Raw genomic sequence first — 22,090 nt, 5'->3', positions numbered from 1 at the left:
TACTGTATATGTGTATATGCAAGGAAAAACTATAAATTCTAGTCCAATGATACTTTAGGAAACAAAATATCAGAGAAACAGAAAAATCTGTACCCCTAACAATCAAATATAAGATATTATGGTTTGTCAGGTACACTGAACCAATGCAAAGGAAAGTACTTTGATATTATACCTCTTTCATATCTCAATAAACTCATGCTGCCTTCTGATTTTAATGGTACATATTACACTTGGGTTTGCATTTTCAAAACTATTCCCGATTCAAATGACCCCTTCCTTTAACCAACCAATATTCTTTTCTCTGAATGAGGTTGACTGGTCTCAGCTAAGTGACAGGAGGTTGTGTGTTACAGCCTCACTGTGCAAAATATGAAACAGCATATTTTATTCACAGCAGGTACTCAAGTATTCAAGTGAAAGATTTTAACACCCACACAGGTATTTGGATTTATATGTTCCTCAAACATTTAAATGAATCTCTAAGAGTAAAGTATGTGGCAGAGATACCCTGAAAAGTGCCCCTCATACGCTCCACCACATCATCACCACCACAGAACCACAGTCATCATTTATCTGTCCCCACATAAAGTGTCCCTACAGCATAAGAGAGAACTGTCTACTTGTCTTATTTTCACAGCAATTAGAGATGTTATCTTTTTTAAATTCTTGGTTTCTCTTTTTCTGTATTAATGATCGCTTAGTGATGGAGAAGGCAATGGCACCCCACTCCAGTACTCTTGCCTAGAAAATCCCATGGATGGAGGAGCCTGGTGGGCTGTAGTCCATAGGGTCGCTGGGAGTCGGACACGACTGAGCGACATCACTTTCACTTTTCACTTTCATGCGTTGGAGAAGGAAATGGCAACCCACTCCAGTGTTCTTGCCTGGAGAATCCCAGGGACGGGGGAGCCTGGTGGGCTGCCGTCTATGGGGTTGCACAGACTCGGACACGACTGAGGTGACTTAGCAGCAGCAGCAGTGATGGATAAGACTTTTTCCAACTTGGTAACACAGAAGCAAATCCTCCACAAATTTTGTTAGTTTTATATTCTTATAAACTTAAGACTTCTTTCATAATACTGCATGTTAGTATTTCCTCCAAATAACTTGTAAATTTAAATGCTATGCTTGTCCAAAAAACGTTTGCTTTTAATGCCTTGTTACATTTTAACATTTAAAATGCAGCAGGCGTTCTTAATGTGTGTGCAAAATCACTTCAGTCGTGTCTGACTGTGCGATCCTATGGATTGTAGCTGACCAGGCTCCTCTCTCCATGGGATTCTCAAGGCAAGAATATTGGAGTGGGTTTCCATGCCCTCTTCCAAGGGACCTTCCTGACCTAGGGTTGGAACCTGCGTCTCTTTTTTGTCTCCTGCATTGGTAGGCAGGTTCTTTACCACTGGCGCCACCTGCGAATCCTATTCTTCTAATTATGACTACAATCTCATCTGCAAGTCAATAGACATACAAACCAACTTCCTACATTCACTTGGCTGGGAACACATTGGGGCCCAGATGCCCGCCACACTGAGGCAGAGCTGGGCAGTACAGGGGACCTTGAACTAGCAGCTTCTGGCCACTCTGCTCCCCTTTAGCAGGAGTAGGTGGTATTTACAGGATTCAGTGAGATCATATGGTAAAGTGTATACATATAAGCACAAACCATGCTTGCTTATGTCTTCTCCCTTCAAAGGCTCTACCTGAATCAGTAAATTACTCTGGGAACTCATGATACAATTTACCTAACTAGAAAACCGTATACTGTTGTAAAGGGCAGAGTTGCTATGAACTACTATAATTATTAACACTGGTTTATAAAATGCTAGTTTAAAGGTGTAAAAAAATAACTTGGTACCTGCTAGAAATGTTTACTGGAAAAAAATTTTTAATCATATAGCAAGGAAATCAGTTTGAAATTGGGTAGACTAAAGCAATTTTACATTTCTCTTATGAAGTTATAGAATAGTACATAATTTATATGGGAATATTTGAAAAGCCCTGAAATAGTATATGTAAAAATCAATAATGTATTTTTACTTGATGGTATCATGTAAAATACCATGTAGGACAGAAATCTTTACTCAGCATATAAAATAAAAAGCTTAAATGAATTCTTAGCTTTTCATTTCAATTTAGGGCAATAATATGGAATGGATATATACATATTGTGTGTATATATGCATACACACATGCATGCATATGCATACACATATATATATATATCACATACACATAAAGTGAGGAGACTTGAGATCTGAGATAGCCTCAACTAGAGTAGTTCATATATCTGCGATCCCTCCATGTATTAGTAGCAGAGCAGGAACTAGGTCTCAGATCTTCGGCTTGACGTCTAATTGTTCTTTCCATGGTTTTAGTCTTCCTAAGGCCTAAGCACAGGGACAGCGTAGTTTTTCGTGACACTACTATCAGCAAGTGCTAGACAGCCTAGTAAGTGTTCAGTAACTTACCAAGTTGATTAATTCTATCCAACTGATTAGGGTCATGGGAAATGATACTTCCAGTGTTGAAAGAATTCTCTCTTACTGAGATCTTACAACGGAAGAATTCTATATTGTAAGCAAAAATAAGGACACTGGATTATGAAATACCTATCTTAAATTTAATTCAAATATTTCACCTGAAAATCATTAAAGTACTTGCACTTATTGTGAATTAAATTGAATTAATCTACAAATACAAAAACTTTCTTTGTACACAGAGGGGTTTAAGGATGCAAGCTTATAAGTCTCAGTTAATAGTCAAACCCAACTGATCTGATTCTAGAGCCCAACCTCTTAATCACGACAACTCAGAAATGTAAAACCGCTTTGTATAATTTTAATTTTATTAAGTGATCATACAGGATAGGCTTTATGAGATCTGCTGATACTCACATTTCTTGGTACCTTAGAAACTTCAAGTTTCCTTATTTTAAGTAAGCTATACAAAAGCCAAGAATTCATAAGTCCCTACTAATTTCTAAGATCCAGTCTCAAAGAGTTTCTGTTCAATTTTTATGTAAAAATGAATAACCTCATTTCATGAGGAAAATAAACTGAATAACGAACACACTATAGATCAATTCTCAAGGTATCCTTAAGAAAGGATGCTTTTTAAAAAAAGCCACAACTTTACTGTAATTACTAGGTTAATGTCTACCCCCCGACAGACTCTAACCTGAAGGTGACATCAGTCATATTTGTGAGTACAGCCCCTATGCCTAGTGTAGTGCCTGACACATACAGCAGACTGTCAGTATGAATTTACAGAATGAATGACTGGGATATACTCTTTTATCTATTATATTTATTTAGTAAAGATCCCTAGCACATGTGTGCTAAGTCGCTTCAGTTGTGTCCAACTTTAGCCTGCCTAGTTTCTCCTCTGTCCATGGGATTCTCTAGGTAAGAATATTGGAGAGAGTTGCCATGCCCTCCTTCAGGCAATTGCCTGACCCAGGGATCGAACCTGTGTCTCCTCCACTGGCAGGGGGGTTCTTTATCACTAGCACCACCTGGGGAGCCCAAAGATCACTAGTAGCAGCAACTAAATATTGCTTGTAACATTTATTTTACATAAGACTTAATACATTTTTATCATTATTTAATATATTAATGTTTAAGATGTCACAATTTTTCTTCAAATGATCCTTGTGATTTTTATCAGTAAGAATTCCTTCTTTATAAACTTCTGTCTTAGGTTCTTAAAAGAATGGATCTTGAAAGGTACTCCATTTTATTTTCCACATTTAAAAGCTTCTTTCGTCTATGAACTGAAAATGATTTTTCCTTCCCACCATTATAAACAATAATTTTATTAAAATTTACCTTTCTGAAACTTCCAATTCCACACCATTGCTAATCATCATTTATTCTGATAGTGGTAGCCCCCAAACTTCTTTTAGAAGCCACTGTATCACAACATACCAAGCAGATACTGATTCACTAAACTGAAAAGTTACAGTTATGTCCATCATATAAATGATGACTGTTAGTAGACTTTTGTTCACTTAGAAACGAGGGTTATTTTTCATTCATTTTAGTAAAAGAAAGGCTATGTATCCCCTTCCATCTGTGATGTTTACATAACTATGTGGTTAAACATCTTTATGTGGCTAAATGCCCAATTCTCCACCTGCCCATGGACCACTCGAAGCTAACTGCATAGAACCTAAAAGAACCATCATAGAAATGTGATGTCGTGAAAACTGCAAGGCTCGCTGCCCAGCCAGGATCATTTTCCTCTAGACACTCCTCCTGGGAGGATGGGAATGACATCTTTCTCTTAGCAGTGACAAACAAACTGCCTTATCAGCTGATAAGATCTTCAAATCAGAATACTTGAAAGGGAGGCTGGAGTCCTTCTTCTGAGTGTACCCAGGAAAAAATTATAATAGAAGTCACTGCAGAGACTGAAGTCAATATCACAATCTTGAGGAGGAAATTAACAACAGACTTACCCTGGATTTTTGCCACTTGAAAAATATTTATAGTTATTTAATTTTTAAAATAGCTTATATATTTTAGTAGTAAATTAGGGGAAAGAACATGTCTAATCTAAAAGTAAATCTTTCTGATTTTAGGTTCTTACTGGATTGCACACTCTGATTCAATCTGCTTTCATATTATCAGCTGAATAAAGAAAAGTGAGTCTTCAATGAGTTTTTTTTTTTAATGTTGACAGATCTAACTTAGAAACAAACTAACTTTATCATTTTTTAAACATCACTTCCCTTAGATAAGATTCACTGTGTCCGACAGAAAAAGTGTAAATGTTTAGTCATCCAAATGGTCTATCATATATATTTTCAAAAATCTAGTAAATATGCACATTCCAGAATAAGCTATAAAAGAAACAAATTTTACAGTTATTTCTTTCAAAAAGGGATAAAAGCTGATTAAGGAAATCATACTATCATTTAAAAATGTCTCTATGTAACAACTCAATGATATAAAGCGAGAGATAAATAAATCCCTGTGCTGGCCTGACACTAGAATGGAATAGTTGCTAAGGAGAGGAGAGTGCTTAGTTCATGGATGACATCTATTTTAATAATCTTAAATTCAGCTGAAGAAATCAGGGCCATCATTCACTGCAGTAAATCTTAAAACGTAAGAATTCTCTTCAGAAAACGAAATTCTTATAAGAACATGACTTTAACAAGGCTTTGCTGCAAATTCTTAAGAACATCTAAGAAAACAGAATAGCAGCAGAAAAAAAACTTCCGTGGTTAGAATTCAGTCTTTCTGCGTGTTTCGATCAGAAGATATTCATTTAATAAATGATACATATTTAAAGTTCAGAAGACAAGTCATCAGTTACCTTAGTAAATAAATATGAGATCCCTGCTTCCCTGCTTTCCTCACACACCTGCTTATGCCTTTCTAAAGTACTGGCTCCAGTTGCCATTTTATCTACACTGTAATCACCATCTACACTGCGCATTTAAGAGCAGTTAGGAAGCACCTCTGGTTTGAATGGCACCATCTTCCTTTGGGCACTCAGCTGTCCGGACGGCATAGAGCAGACTATCCATAGACCGAGTGCAGGGAGGTCAGATGCCGCCATCCAGGGCACTAGGCTCGCTGTCAGCGTGAGAATGTTCATATGGTGACAGACGCTGTGTGAGGCGCTTGTCACACGTGCTAGTCCTGACACGTTTGTTACTAACCTCTAGAAAATACGGTCACATTCAACTAACATCATTTTGACACCTCTAACTGCAAAAGAAAAACTACCCAAACTATGTCAATCTCAAAAATTGTTAAGTCTGACACAGAATCACAATCTATTATTAATATCTCGCCTTCATCACACTGTCCAGTTATCAAAAGCTACTATGTCCACAGAGACACTCAAGTAAGCTCTGATAAACACTGATTTTGGATTTCAACCTTTATAATTTACTAATTCCACTCCTGTCCAAAGTTAATGAATCATGGATCTGACAGGACACAGATATTCAAATAAAAGGGTATACAGGAGCCAAACACAAAGAGGATAAAACTATTAAGTTTCAGGTCACTTGAAGGACATTAAAATGTAGCCAAATTTGAATTACTTTCTCAGTGCAAACATGTGAAAGGCAGAGAGAGAGGTCTAATTGTTTCACTACAATTTGATTCTGTGCTATATTATGAACAGCTACTCCATTTTATTTTGGCTACATAAATATCTTAAGAACTTCATATTTTCCACAGAGGTATAGTAATAATGATATGTTTTAAAGGCTTAATGTCACTCAGTGTATTTGATTATTTGATATTATACTTTCTTTCTTCCTCCCTATCATCTTATAATGTAATTAAAAAGGAAGCAGGAATCAACAGGCTACTTCACTGCAAAATTTATGACATTTACTTTGAATGAGGAGCAGCTATGAAACTAATTCAGTTTGGCAGAAACTTTACTCAAGGAACATTTAAAATATGCTATTTTAAAATGATGATTATCTATAGCAGAACTATAAAAAACTGAATGTGTTAAACTGATTTTCACACTTAATATTATTTTCTTATCAACATTAAGCATTATAAAAATCTCTTATCTACAAAACCATTCCTTACATTTATCTTATTATAGATGTAAATCATAGACATATAAATTCAAACACTTGGCATTAATTTTGTCCTAGATTCTAAAAGCTCTAAAATTTTAATTCAGATACAATGGTATCTGTGTGTGTATGCTTCTCACACACACACAGTAAGTTAAAGGGAAACTCTTACCATGGGTTTTCTTTTGCCAGTCAGTTCTTCCACGGCTCTCCCGGCAGGGCCTCCTCTGTTGAGCAGACAGCAGCCAAATCACAACATGACTTTTGGATGCTCACGTCTTCAGATGGGAGTTTTCGGCCAATTGCCAGTTGAGAATTTAAACTGAAACTAAATTACCCAAACTTTATTAAATTGTTTCCACACCCACTAACTGACAATGAGTAAAGACTCTAAGCTGGAAAATTAAGTGAGTTGAGTTTGATTCACCTCTTTTCAAGCAGTCATTAACATGTTTAAGAAGAAATGCTAGGATAAAAAATATTATCTACAGAGAACAGTTTTAGGTAAACTTCAATTGTTTCCAAAAAGTTACCACAATTATTCTGTAACCCAAGTTAACACATGACAAAGATGGTATTTATTCAATGATGTATCTATAAAACATAGAGTCACAAATTTAAATTCTGTCATTGAATCTACCTGAAAACTAATTATAATATGGAGAAACACTCTGATAATATCATCTATATGTATATAAAGTATTTGTTAAGTCATCACCTACTTGCAGTCCACACCATTAAGAAGTTAAAGGTTACATGCCCTGACTGCAAGCATCATCCTCTGTACTGAGAAGAAAAATGTCTGGCTACCACTTCCAATTACACTGCACCAACAACTCTGCCCCCTTTCTGCACCAGCTGAGGCTCCTTTTCTCTCAATTACTACAGTTGGTCTTTGTAGCACCTGTCAATTATATACGGTCTTCAATCATTGGGCTTTCTGATTAAGTTGTACAGTCTCTCTCTGTTCTGATACTTCTCAAGTATTTGGCATATTACATTGTTCCCACCTGTGGTTAAGATAGTCCCTCAGATCCCCAGGAGCATTTCTGCCTGGTCAGAAGTTGGCCCATTCAATAACATTTTTTCCCTGACAATGTAAAGCTTCAGTAAATATACAATAAAGCTAAAATGAAGACAGGAAAGAAAAGGAAAACACTGTCTTACCTTCCCAAGGTATCATATTTACTACTGATTAAAAACAGTTTCTGAATGTCACCTATAACAGGTGCAGACTCAGTGTACATAATTAGACAGTCACGCAGGACTCAGATCAGAATGCTGACCGTGACACACCCCTATCCTCAGATTCCATGCCCGCCCTCCTCTCACACACATGAAGGCAAGTGCACTTGCATCTCTAGTCCACCCACACCCTGAGAGGTTCCTCCCATCAGTAACCTGGTATTATATACAAGGTATCACATACAAGAGAACATAAAGTAAAGGGTCAATTTACAGTTAAACCAGGAGAAACTGACTTCAGAACAAAGCCCAAAGCTTACCAAAACTGCTGTGTCTTAAGAGTTAATCACACTGACCTCAAATAGTTTGATATCCTAGAAAAAGGCTTACTCCATTCTATCCAATAATTTTAATCCCAAATCCTCAGCAGCAATAACACTTAAGAACTATTCAGAGATGAACAGAGTTCTTTCCTAGATAGTAGGAGCTACAACGTTAACCTCCTTTCTCAAGGAGTTTTATAATATAAAACTTTGAACATGGGGGTTGTGGGAGGAGAAGACAGTTCATGATGTATGATTGGTAGATTTCCAAGAGAGAAACAAGCACACAGTGGCAGTTTCAATTGTTTGAATAGATTTGTCACATGTGGGGTGATCTGAGAAGACTTTCTATAAAGATGTATTTTGAAAGCAGAAAATATACAACCATTTTATTATTATTGAGCCTGATGAAGCCCACAGAGCAAAACTTAATTAAATATAGACTATGACTGTGGGAGTATTCATGCCCTTACTCTGGAATAAGATCAAAGATAAATTCCTTAGTCAAATGAAATTGCAGACCATGAGATATTTTAAAAATCAAGCCTTCAGTATAAGAGAAACAATTCTAAACTTTTCATGTCACTCATCCTAAAGATTCCAATCATCATCGTAGTGATTTAATTTAATTTTTAGTACAAGAGACATAATTCTGAAAAGTTACTACCACAGTAACAAAATCATGAACCAGAAAGCACAGAATGCTTCTTTTGGTGTGAACAACATTATTGATAACGCACCTACATAACAGCTAGTTTCATACTCCAGCAATGATGACTTGTCAAGTGTTTGTGTGCCTATATATAATCTTAAATACATTCAACTAGTTCACTTATAACAGTTTTAACATTTAACGCCACCCCTCATTTTAATGGAGAAACAGGTCCAGCAGTAATATTACTTGTCCAAAGTCACACAGCTAGATAGCAGCAAAATCAAGACCCCTTAAGAACCAATGTTTCTTTTACTATAGTTAAGTAAATAAAGAATTATGCCTAAGAAAGATATAATTTTATTAAAAACATGTAAACCTTTTAACCTCAACATCAAATCTCAAACATACAGATCACTAGCTCCAAAGATGCAAAGACTCAATTCACGAAGTTAGGGGAAGAAGAATGTATGATTAATTTAAACCCCACAGGCATCCAGTCTTATACCCAAATCTTACACACTCAGAACATGAGTTTGAGGAATGTATAAAATTTCATCTAAAGTTTCTCTACAGGCCAGTATCATTGATGAACATAGATGCAAAAATCCTCAACAAAATTTTAGCAAACAGAATTCAACAGGACATTAAAAAGCTCAGACACCATGATCAACTTAGGTTTATTCCAGGGATGCAAGGATTCTTCAATATACACAAATCAATCAATGTGATACACCATATTAACAAATTGAAAAATAAAAAACAAATGATCTCAATAGATGCAGAAAAAGTCTTTGACAAAATTCAGCACCCATTTATGATTAAGACTATTCAAAAAATGGGCACAGAAGGAACCTACCTCAACACGGTAAAGGCCATGTATGATAAGCCCACAGCAAACATTATTCTCAGTGGTGAAACACTGAAAGCATTCCCCCTAAGATCAGGAACAAGACAAGGGTGTCCACTTTCATCCCTATATTATTCAACATAGTTTTGGAAGTCCTAGCTACAGCAATCAGAGAAGAAAAGAAATAAAAGGAATCCAGATCAGAAAAGAAGTAAAGCTCTCACTGTTTGCAGATGACATGATACTGTACATAGAAAACCCTAAAGATACTATCAAAAAATTACTAGAGCTAATCAGTGAATTCAGCAAAGTCACAGGATACAAAATCAATACACAGAAATAACTTGCATTCCTATATACTAACAATGAAAAATCAGAAAGAGAAACTAAGGAATCAACCCTATTCACCACTGCAGCAAAAAGAATAAAATATCTAGGAATAAACTTACCTAAGGAGACAAAAGAACTGTACACAGAAAATTTTAAGACACTAATGAAAGAAATCAAAGATGACATAAACAGATGGAGAGATATTCCAAATTCCTGGGTAGGAAGAATAAAGGTAGGAATAAATAAAATTGTCACTGTGAAAATGACAATACTAGCACATGCAATCTACAGATTCAATGTGATCCCCATCAAATTACCAATGGCATTTTTCACAGAACTAGAACAAAAATTTTCACAATTCATATGGAGACACAAAAGACCCCGAATAGCAAAAGCAGTCTTGAGAAAGAAGAATGGAGGTGGAGGAATCAACCTTCCTGACTTCAGATTATATGACAAAGGTACAGTCATCAAGACAGTATGGTACTGGCACAAAAACAGAAATACAGACCAAATGGAACAAGACAGAAAGCCCAGAAATAAACCCATGCACCTATGGGTATCTTATTTTTGACAAAAGAGACAAGGATATACAATGGGGCAAAGATAGCCTCTTCAATAAATGGAGCTGGGAAAACTGGACAGCTACATGTAAAAGAATAAAATTAGAACACTTCCTAACACCAGACACAAAGATGAATTAAAAATGGATTAAAGACCTAAATGTATGACTGGAAACAATAAAACTCATAGAGGAAAACATAGGCTCGATGACATAAATCAAAGCAAGATCCTCTATGACCCACCTCCTAGAGTAACAGAAATAAAAATAAAAGTAAACAAGTGGGACCTGATTAAACTTGAAAGCTTTTGCACAGCAAAGGAAATGATCAGCAAGGTGATAAGACAACTCTCAGAATGGGAGAAAATAATAGCAAATGAAACAACTGACTAAGGATTAATTTCCAAAATATACAAGGAACTCATACAACTCAATACCAGAAAAACAAACAACCCAATCAAAAAGTGGGAAAAAGACCTAAACAGACATTTCTCCGAAGACATACAAATGGCTAACAAACACATGAAAAGATGCTCAACATAGCTCATTATTAGAGAAATGCAAATAAAAATTGCAGTGAGATATCACCTCACACTGGTCAGAATGGCCATCAGAGTATTACTCAGCCATTAAAAAGAATACATTTGAATCAGTTCTAATGAGGTGGATGGAACTGGAGCCTATTATACAGAGTGAAGTAAGCCAGAAAGAAAAACACCAATACAGTATACTAATGCATATATATGGAATTTAGAAAGATGGTAACAATAACCCTGTATATGAGACAGCAAAAGAGACACAGATGTGTATAGTACAGTCTTTTGGACTCTGTGGGAGAGGGAGAGGGTGGGATGATTTGGGAGAATGGCATTGAAACATGTATAATATCATATATGAAACGAGTCGCCAGTCCAGGTTCGATGCACGATACTGGATGCTTGGGGCTGGTGCACTGGGATGACCCAGAGGGATGGTATGGGGATGGAGGAGGGAGGAGGGTTCAGGATGGGGAACACATGTATACCTGTGGCGAATTTATTTTGATATATGGCAAAACCAATACAATATTGTAAAGTTAAAAAATAAAATTAAATTTAAAAAAAGTCTACAAACAATAAATGCTGGAGAGGGTGTGGAGAAAAGGGAATGCTCTTGCACTGTTGGTTGGAATGTAAATTGATATAGCCACTATGGAAGACAGTATGGAGATTCCTTAAAAAAAAAAAACTAAAAATAAAACTACCAGCAATCCCACTCCTAGGCATATATACTGAGGAAACCAAAACTGAAAAAGACACATGTATCCCATTGTTCATTGCAGTACGATTTACAATAACTAGAACGTGGAAGCAACCTAGATGTCCATTGACAGACAAATGGATAAAGAAGTTGTGGTACATATACACAATGGAACATTACTCAGCCATAAAAAGGAATGCATTTGAGTCAGTTCTGATGAGGTGGATTAACCTAGAGCCTATTATACAGAGTGAAGTAAGTCAGAAAGAGAAAGATAAATATCATATACTGATGTATATATACAGAATCCAGAAAAATTGTACTGAAGAATTTATTTGCAGGGCAGCAATGGAGAAACAGACGTAAGAGAATAGATTTATGGACATGGGGAGAGGGGAGGAGAGGGTGAGATGTATGGCAAGATTAACATGGAAACTTACATTACCATGTGTAACACAGATAGTAAATGGGAATTTGCAGTGTGTCTCTAAACCCAAACAGGGGCTCTGTATTAAGCTAAAGGAGTGGGATGGGGAGGGAGATAGGAGGGAGGTTAAAAAGGGAAGGGATATATGTATACCTATGGCTGATTCTCTGTGAACTCCGGGAGTTGGTGTTGGACAGGGAGGCCTGGCGTGCTGCAATTCATGGGGTCGCAAAGAGTCGGACACGACTGAGCGACTGATCTGATTTGATCTGATCTGATGGCTGATTCATGTTGACATTTGACAGAAAACAACAAAATTCTGTAAAGCAATTATCTTTCAATTAGTAAATAAATTTAAAAAAATTACACACACACACACACACAAAGTCTCTAATACAAAAGTCAATTTTGTAGGTTTTCCCGTGGCATCACATCTATTTTTATTTTACCTCCTGGCGTTCTTTTTATCTAGTTTTTCTTAGGACTGTCTAGCAATTAAACCATGCTACATGGATGGATAGCATTAGAAATTAAAGTCTTATCTTGATTGCTTGATATAACTCATCTTGACTATATATAAACTGACAGTAAGAAAAGTTCAGAAAATTTGTAAATGAGAAATATAAAAATAGTCAAAACTGCTTATATTTAGTTATAAGGATAAAAGTTGGCACTAACTCAATTTAGATTTGTCTACTCAGTCATAATTCATAAGATGTTTCCAGTCAAACACAACACATTTTTTTAGTTCAGTTAGTCTCCAAAGTCAGAGCACTCATTAGGTAACACCGAAAATAATTCACTAAAATTCTCAGAACAGGCAACGACACCAACATATTAGCGCCTCCCACCACCACAACCACATGCTTACCCAGACCACAGCCAGAGAGCGTGAAATAATCTCACCTAACTTATTATTAATAAATATGATTTATTAAAAATAGAATATTTCTGAATATAAAATCAAGATTTATGCTATTTAAGCAAAAAATATGTGCTTAAGCAGTCTTATATTCCATTTGGTCACAAAGTAACATCTATACATATTAACATCTATATATATTAATATATAACATATATATTCTATGTCTATTGCATATATATATGTACACACGTGTATACATACACATGCATGTATTTATTTATACTAAAGAGCAGTCCTCTTAAAATCATGTGTTTATTAGAATGTGTAATTTTTAAAAATTTTCCTCAATGTACGAAGTTGTGTGTGTGTCTACTTTTTACCAAGAATTGTAAAATATAGGGTGTCCATATTTAGATCTGCCTGTTGAAGTATTCTACAGAGCTGGTGTATTGATTTGACAACATACATAAGAAGAAATAGTTTCTTTATACCACATGATTCACAGCAACCCTTGAGAAAATAGGATTTTTAAAATTAGCCAAAGAAATATGCCTCATCCTTTTCATAAATTTACTACATTTACAAGAAAGTTATTCGGGGGCAAGTTATTTACCTCTACGGAGAAGGCAATGGCAACCCACTCCAGTACTCTTGCCTGGAAAATCCCATGGATGGAGGGGCCTGGTAGGCTGCAGTCCATGGGGTTGCTAGGAGTCAGACACGACTGAGCGACTTCCCTTTCTCTTTTCACTTTCATGCATTGGAGCAGGAAATGGCAACCCACTCCAGTGTTCTTGCCTGGAGAATCCCAGGGACGGGGAGCCTGGTGGGCTGCCGTCTATGGGGTCACACAGAGTCGGATACGACTGAAGCGACTTAGCAGCAGCAGCAGTTTCTCCAGGGAAAAATGAAGGTAACAACAGCAACTCAGCTCACAGGCTTGCTGTGAACACAAGGTAAGTTAACAGCTGTCCACTGGCTGGAGGAGTGGGCCAGACACACACCAGTTTTCAGAGCGGTCACAGTCATGACCACAACCACCACCACCTTTGAAAGCACCTCAAAGGGGTCTTAGTAAAAACGCAGAGTAAACCCCACTCCCAGAGATTCTATTTCAATATCACACCCGAAGTGTAAAAATAATGTATTAAAGAGAAAGCAAAGAAATATGCAAAACACTGCACCAACACAGCCTTATGCATACAGTACCAAGTAGCAAAACACTTAGAAAAAGCTACACCTTCCAAAGTCCAACAATAGCTTTATTTCCTTCTCTAAAACACACACGAACCATCCCCAAAGCCACGAGCTATTTTCCAAAGAGCCAACTAACCCTACAGGTAGACAGGAACGCAGAAGCAAGTAAGGGGTCCTGGCTTGAACAACATTTAAAGAAGCTTAAACACACCAGTCCTTCTTGGGTACAGGGTAGCAAGCAATTCTGCAAAAACTCTTGTGAGTAAAGCAATTACCAAACATTTACCCACTCACTCTAAGTGGGATTCTCTGCTAAATGTCGAGGGGGATAGAAGCATGAAGTATGAAACGTTATGGAATCTCATCATGAAAACAGCCTCTCAGCTTCTTCCAAGCATCACAGAAGTCCTGCTCCAGCTCATGAGTAGTGTGTGCTAGGAACTCAGACAAAGGATTCAAGTTAGGGTTGATTAGGAAGCCTTCACAGAAGAAAAAGGTCTTTGCTAGACCTTAGAACAAATAAGATTTTTATAGGTAGAGATAAACTGAATTTCAGGCTGAAGAAAACAGCGTGAGCAGGAAGCAGAACCCTGGAAAACTCCCTCTCCCAGGAGAGCACATGCACTGCAGAGCACCCACACTGCGTCCAGGAAGGGCAAGCAATCATCTCATGTTCTCTGCTCAGAAACCCAAGCAATCCTTCAGAAAGCCCGATTTGACAAGGGTGTGCCTAACAGGGTGTGTTAGGACAGTCCAACCCTGGCTTTGAAAAGGGACAGAGACAGGAATCCAAAGGATCATTTTAATCCATCATTCAGCGGTGAGGAACAAAACAGGTATCAAAGATGATTCAAGTTTTAGGGCTGGTTTTTTCCAGAAACTCTCTATTCCACCCTGCCAGCTCAGGATGAAGGAGGTGGTAGACAGCCGAAGCTGCTGAAAGGGGACATGGGGTGGTCTTGGCATTAGGCAATGAGGACCACCCCGTGGCACAAAAGGCAGAGGGTAACCCTGGCAAAGACTAGGCAGTGTGAGCCTGTCTACTGGAGCCAAACACTCACAGCTGTTTTTTCTTGATGACACTTCAAAAGGCCTTAAGGGTGTGACTCAGAAAGAAAGAAAGAAAGAACAAAACAGTTTAAGACTTGGAAAGCCTAAAAATGACAATGATTGGTCAAAAGATGACGTTCCCTGTATTTAGTAGGATGTACAAATGCATTTTAATATGGTTTATAACGTATTCACAAATTCAACCTGTCCAACAAAAAGAATCAACAATAAAACTTTTATTCAGTACAAATAAAGGTATCAAGTACTTGCAAACAAAAAAAAATAATAAAGCTCATTTATTTCATTGAAAGAACCTTTGCTTTTTTGATTAGTTTCACCTTTAAATATCACATTGTTCTTACGTGTAAGAAGAATTTAAGTCATATTTGCTTCTCGTTTAAACCCTGCCTCTACCCACCTGGCACCCTGGCCTTTCTTGGAAAGTTGCTCATAGGCAATGTTCATAGACTTGCCTTATGTCGCGTGCCCCGATCTTAGCCAAGCAGGTCGCATCACTGAGATGGCTCCTCAGAAGCAAAGGCCACACTGTTTTCAGCTTGGCCCACCAAAGCTCAGTGACACTAAATGTGTGCTTATGAAATGAATGATATCCCCTAACCCAATGTGCACACGAATTAAATAAAAGCTATGCCAAATTATAGGATTTTGTAACAATAAACACGTGATTTCCTAGGGCACCCATACAGTACCGTTCAGGTTGCTGATGGCCCTGCAACAGCACCGCACTCACAAGCTCATGAACTCTTTGGAGATATTAATAAAACATTTCAACACAATTAGTTTTGCTGGCTGAAAAAAGGTGCTTTTCACATTTCACTAAATATATTTTTCTTGCATCTGAATTTGCATTTTCAGTCTTCAAAAATAGTCCACATTTTGTTCATTTGCTCAAAATTAATTTACAATATCTTGTCATATACCCTTTATTAGAACAGGCTTATGGACTCTGTGGGAGAGGGAGAGGGTGGGAAGATTTGGGAGAATGGCATTGAAACATGTGAAATGTCATGTATGGAACGAGATGCCAGTCCAGGTTCAATGCACGATGCTGGATGCTTGGGGCTGGTGCACTGGGACGACCCAGAGGGATGGTATGGGGAGGGAGGAGGGAGGAGGGTTCAGGATGGGGAACACATGAGAAATAAAGGAATAAAAAATTTAAAAAAAAAAATAAAAAAATAAATAAAAATAAAAAGTTAAAGCAATATTAAAAGCTACCATTTAAAAGCTATCATATTTTAGGGATAGTCACACATGCTGCTGCTGCTAAGTCGCTTCAGTCGTGTCTGACTCTGTGCGACCCCATAGACGGCAGCCCACCAGTCACACATGGTATCATACTAAAATAGGCAAATGGCAGTTCCAAAGCAAACAGGTCACTTATCTTAAAACATAAGGAAAAACTAGCATCTGTTAACCTCTCTCCTGTACCCGATTTAAGATCCTCACTCAAACCCTGGGAGGCAGATGGGGCACAGCCACTTTATAGCTGTCGGCGTGCTCTAGGCCCCAGAGCTCCTAAATGACCCGTCACAATCCCCATGTCATCTGTCTATGCTCCTCCTTTTTACAGTAACTCTGGAAAACTGTCAGTACCATTTTTTTTTTTAAAGGGCAAGGGAATAGGGGGTAGGCAGGACAGGGAGGGGCAGTAGGTGATAAAGGTAAATACTGTGAAGCCCCACCACTCTCCTGGAAGTGCTCTGCAAGAGAACCTGCTTTTCCTCACTTTGTTCATAGGCAGCCTTCCCCGCATGCCAGCAGCCATATGAATTCATATCATGCCTTGAAAAATGGAAACAGTATTTTCAGAAACTCAAGGAAACAGAGTCTACTGAGAACTGTTTTTTGTGAGGACAGATGGCCCTATGATATACACACACCCCAATAACCCCTGAAGATATTAACAATAGTCACCAACGATCCAGAGTTCTTATATATATATGACTTTTAAGAATTTTACTCTAAGAAAGGTCGAGATGAAATGTTCAAGCAACCAAAGAAGGCAAGCGTTTATTATCTGGAAAACTTACTGATTGCATGTCTAATGATTCTAGATTAATAAATTACTAATTTATCTACAAACTTTCAAGAGGTATTTATGCTATCATTTTATACTTTCACAAGAGGATACTGCAGTGTGAAATCAGCCACTATAAATTTAGTGGAAAACACCAATTATTACAATTTCCAAATAGTATAAAGTTTTTAATTTTAAGAAAAAGAAATCCACAGGCCCCTTTTTAACACAAGCTGGCAGTAAACCACACCCCTGTCAAAGTTTACAAAAAAAGTATCTCAGAATAGAATAGCCTACAGTACTTCAAAAGTGAGGGTGAAGCTGCTGTTTCAGTTTACTCCCCTCTTCCCTCCCGCTTCCTGTATCTCTGCATACTGACAGTTAAGATTTCCCATTTACTTGAAGATGCTGCTGTACCATCTAGTACAACAAAGTGAAATGGGTTTACATTTCAAGTGTCCATAGGGTCTTAGGAGTTTTGAGGTTCTCAATACCAAACTGCATGCAGGTTGGATCTTTAAGAAATGCTACAGCTTTGGGGCCACAACACAGTTTGTCTAGCATTTTAAACAGGATTTCACATGATCATTAGCATGGCAGTACACAATTCAACATGTGTGACCCTTTGTACAGCAACAACTTTTAAACACAGTGGTCAAGAATAGTCATTTATTTGCTTTGTTACCTTGATTGAGAGGGAAAAATTCACAAGACGACCTATTCTATACAAAGAATTTATATAACACTGAAAAATTAGCAAACGAAGTTTAGTTGAAGGGGAACCAAATAATGAAAAGTCACAGCCCGGTCAAACAGAGAAGCAAGCTGGCAACCAAAAGGCATCAACCATTTTGGCCTAGATTTGCTTGTAATGACTGTGTGACCCAGATACTGAAATATTTGGCTAATACTTAGAAATCTAAAAACTGAAATAAATGAACTAGATGGTCAGCTGGTTAAATATTTTAGTCAAAACAACAGGTACTTAAGATAGCATTTTCTACACAAAGACTTTTTATAATTTTAAAAATAAGTATTTTTTGCTTTGTAAATAATTTCAATAAATTATAATTCACCTTTCTAATCAGATAATAAGGATGATACTCTTTACTGGAGATTATGGTACAAAAATTCTTTGAAGAGCAGAATGAGAATATACATTTTTAAAAGTAAAGCTTATTTAAAGATATGTAACCTAACCTTGCTACATTTATGATCAACATAATAACTTTTTCTACAATGAGATGTCTATTAAGTGACAAGGGAATTTTTGGGGAAAAAAAAATCTTCCACCAGAAGCTATAAAGATTAATATTCTTTTTTAGAGGCAAAATCAGACTAATTTGAAAACTGGCAGTTAGGAAACTAGTAAGTGCCTGGCTTTATTTAAATACTTTTAGAAAATTACAAAATTAGTTTTACCTATTCCTGGCTTTTAAAGAAAAGTGGTATATACACTTTTTTATATTTTCTTAACTGCTTACAATAACTGTATTATATGTGTTATTGAGAGAAGAGGATTTAAAACATCAGAATGTAAAATGTAAAAACAATTTCTGATCTGATCTCTTCCTGATCATGAATGTAAAAGTCAAATAATGCTTTTAAGACAGTAATGCTTTCAAGGATCCATGACCTACTCCTATGGGTCTTAGAGTCAGAGTTCTCTCTGACACCAGCTGTGTCTTGTTTCTGCCGTCCTTTGCTGGGAACTGGTTAAGAGAGAACCACCAAATGCCCACCTACAGCACCTGGGCTCCCTGCTCTCCGCACAGTTTCATCCACTCTTGAGCTCCCAGCCACGCACAGACAGACAGCTGAAGTTGCCAGAGGTAAGCTCTGAGGCACAAATTATTCCGGGGACAGTGAATCTCTCTTTAAACTAAAAATAACACCTAGGTAGTTATGTATTTCTTATGTAAAAAAAATCCTTCATTTCCTCTCTCCTTTTCTTTTTTCCTTCCTTCTTTTGATTTTTGCTTTACCTATAAATAATTCTGATCTTTTATCTTCATATTGTGTGATATGACGTACTAGCCACCCCTCTCCCACTTAGAGGAGCACAAACTCTCTAGAACTCCAGTCTCCAGGTCGTCTCCCTAAATACTCTCACTCTTCGTGTCAGGGCTCTTACAGGTATCTGGTGACGCGACCCCTGATACAACAGACAGCAGCCCTAAGAACACAGAAGACATTGCTGGCTAAGAAAATACAGCAGTAGATGAGGCATTCAGGGAACTGTGCTTCTAAAACGTCCCCCTCCTGAATCTTCTAATTTAACCAGGAAACTATTTCTAGAACCAGTGAGCCAACTGTAAATTCTTATCATTACAAAGGAAAAGTGTTTCTTAATAATATACTATTGAAACAACATGGTTTAGATCTAAGTTTCCACCAATCAATCTAGAATGTGCTGTGTGCTTGCCAAGTTGCTTTAGTTGTGTCCGACTCTCTGCAACCCCATGGACCGTAGCCTGCCAAGCTCCTCTGTCCATGGGATTTCCCAGACAAGAACAATGGATTGGGTTGCCATTTCTTTCTACAAGGGATCTTTCCAACCCAGGGATTCCACCTGTGTCTCTTATGTCTCCTGCTTTGGCAGGTGGGTTCTTTACCACTAGCGCCACCTGGGAAGCCCCAATCAAGAACACTAAGATCCAGTCTTTTGGACTCTGTGGGAGAGGGCAAGGGTGGGATGATTTGGGAGAATGGCATTGAAACACGTATATTACTATATGTGAAACGAATCGCCAGACCAGGTTCGATGCATGATACAGGATGCTTGGGGCTGGAGCACTGGGATGACCCAGAGGGATGCTATGGGGAGGGACGTGGGAGGGGGATTCAGGATGGGGAACACGTGTATACCCATGGCGGATTCATGTCGATGTATGGCAAAACCAATACAATATTGTAATTAGCCTCCAATTAAAATAAATAAATTTATATTAAAAAATAGTAAGATCCTAAATACTCAGTCACCTTTCAAATCTGATGTTGATTAATAAGCAGTGTGAGCAAAGGAACATGTACCAAATGAGCACACATCATGCATGTACAGACTTGTCTACAAGCTTTACCATATAACTTAAGATGCAGATTCTTTTACAACTAAGTTCTCCCTAGAATTCTTAATGGAATCCAACAAACGATAACCATTAGCTCAATACACAAATTATTTTTTAAGGAGCAAGCTTTCTAAGTTATTCTATATAACAGTCATTGCCTAACATTAAGCCCAGGCTACTAAGAGGATTCTGGAGATGCTCTTGTAGTCGAGTTCTACAGATGGAACGACGACAAGACTGGTGTTATATTTCTGTCAAATCCCTTGTTCACCTCCCAAATTTCAAATCTATCCAACTCAGCTGCTGAATCCATCATCTCCAACCTGATCCACAGAAACAGCTTCTGACAACAGGCCTCTACATTCACTGCAGTCAGATTCATGGTTTCCAGATGAAAACAAATCACATTACATCTCCGTTACAACCTTCCCATGACTTCCATATTCTTTAGGATAAAGGTCGAACTCCTGAACAAAATCGGGTAATCTGTTTCCTGAATTCCTCTCCACTGTCACTTCTCTTCCTTCTCAATGCCAGCCACCCTGGAATCCTTTAACATCTTTCTCTTGCTTTTACAGAGACTATTTCTGCTGCCTGCCGTGCTCTTTGACTCATGGATTCCAAACAACCTCAGCCTAAAAATTAACTTCTTTTGTCCTTCCCTGACTTGCCCATTAGTGCTGCCCACCAGTACAGGGCTGGGTTCGGTCTACCCATTGCTGCTGCTGCTTTTAAGTCACTTCAGTCGAATCCGACTCTGTGCGACCCCATAGATGGCAGCCCACCAGGCTCTGCCGTCCCTGGGATTCTCCAGGCAAGAATACTGGAGTGGGTTGGCATTTCCTTCTCCAACACATGAAAGTTAAAAGTGAAAATGAAGTTGCTCAGTCGTGTTTGACTCCTAGCGACTCCATGGACTGCAGCCTACCAGGCTCCTCCGTCCATGGGATTTTCCAGCCAAGAGTACTGGAGTGGGGTGCCATCGCCTTCTCCGAGGTCTACCTGTTACATACTCTCATATCACCTTATGACTTTCTTCTCCCTTAATGTTCATATGAGTTGTAGTTGTTTAGTTTCCAGTGTTTCCCAAAGTTTCTGGTTTTACAAGGATACAGAACTTATTTACTGTTTTACAATATCATTTAACATAATGCCCAGCACACAATAAGAACATTTAGTAAATATTTGTTGAGTAAATGAATCTCAATTAAAGGTGCAAAAGGTAGCACAGTAGACAGTACACACATCTGGACGTCCTGAAGACCTGGTTTATAATCCCATAGCAACCACTTACTGTGTGACTTTAAGTCTCAAGATTCTTGACCTTAATAAGAACAGTATCTAATACCTGCTATGTCTTCCCTATGTAGTTGGAGGGAGGAAAAAACTATAGTCTGTTTTCTTCTATGATGTATTCGAGAATACATGTACACTGGTGACTTCCCTGCCCTTCCAGTGGTTAAGACTCCATGCTCCCAATGCAGGAGGCATGGGTTCAATCCCTGGTTGGGGAACTAAGACCCCGCATGCTGCAAGGCACAGCCAAAAATACATAAATGTATATTTTTAGTATTTTTCACTTTAACATTTTTCAAATAAAGAGGAGTCTTCCAGTAGAAATCAGAAGAACCTTGCAGTCATTACACACGGCATCACATCTTGTCACTGCCTATCCCTGTGTAAACTTGGACATGATTAAGTGTACCTTTTATCACCTCAATTATCTGCATTGCTAGAGCCATATA

The 22,090-nt window shown here is 37.8% G+C and overlaps 1 protein-coding gene across 5 annotated transcripts in view; it reads right to left on the bottom strand.

Annotated features, from left to right (window-relative positions):
* Nucleotides 1–22,090, bottom strand: part of ZEB1 (zinc finger E-box binding homeobox 1) — a 196,681-nt gene that overhangs the window by 140,539 nt on the left and 34,052 nt on the right. Inside the window, exon 2 of one of the 5 annotated variants that reach the window (XM_027559786.1) lies at nt 6,729–6,884. The exons of the other annotated variants lie outside the window; for them this stretch is intronic. The gene's annotated coding sequence lies outside the window, so the exon portion shown is untranslated. The remainder of the gene's footprint in view (nt 1–6,728; nt 6,885–22,090) is intronic. 5 annotated transcript variants of the gene reach the window in all.

The sequence above is a fragment of the Bos indicus x Bos taurus genome, chromosome 13, assembly GCF_003369695.1.
Source record: "Bos indicus x Bos taurus breed Angus x Brahman F1 hybrid chromosome 13, Bos_hybrid_MaternalHap_v2.0, whole genome shotgun sequence".
NCBI lineage: Eukaryota > Metazoa > Chordata > Mammalia > Artiodactyla > Bovidae > Bos > Bos indicus x Bos taurus.
Note: the sequence above shows the minus strand (reverse complement) of the source record. Positions and strands in the feature narration are given on the sequence as shown.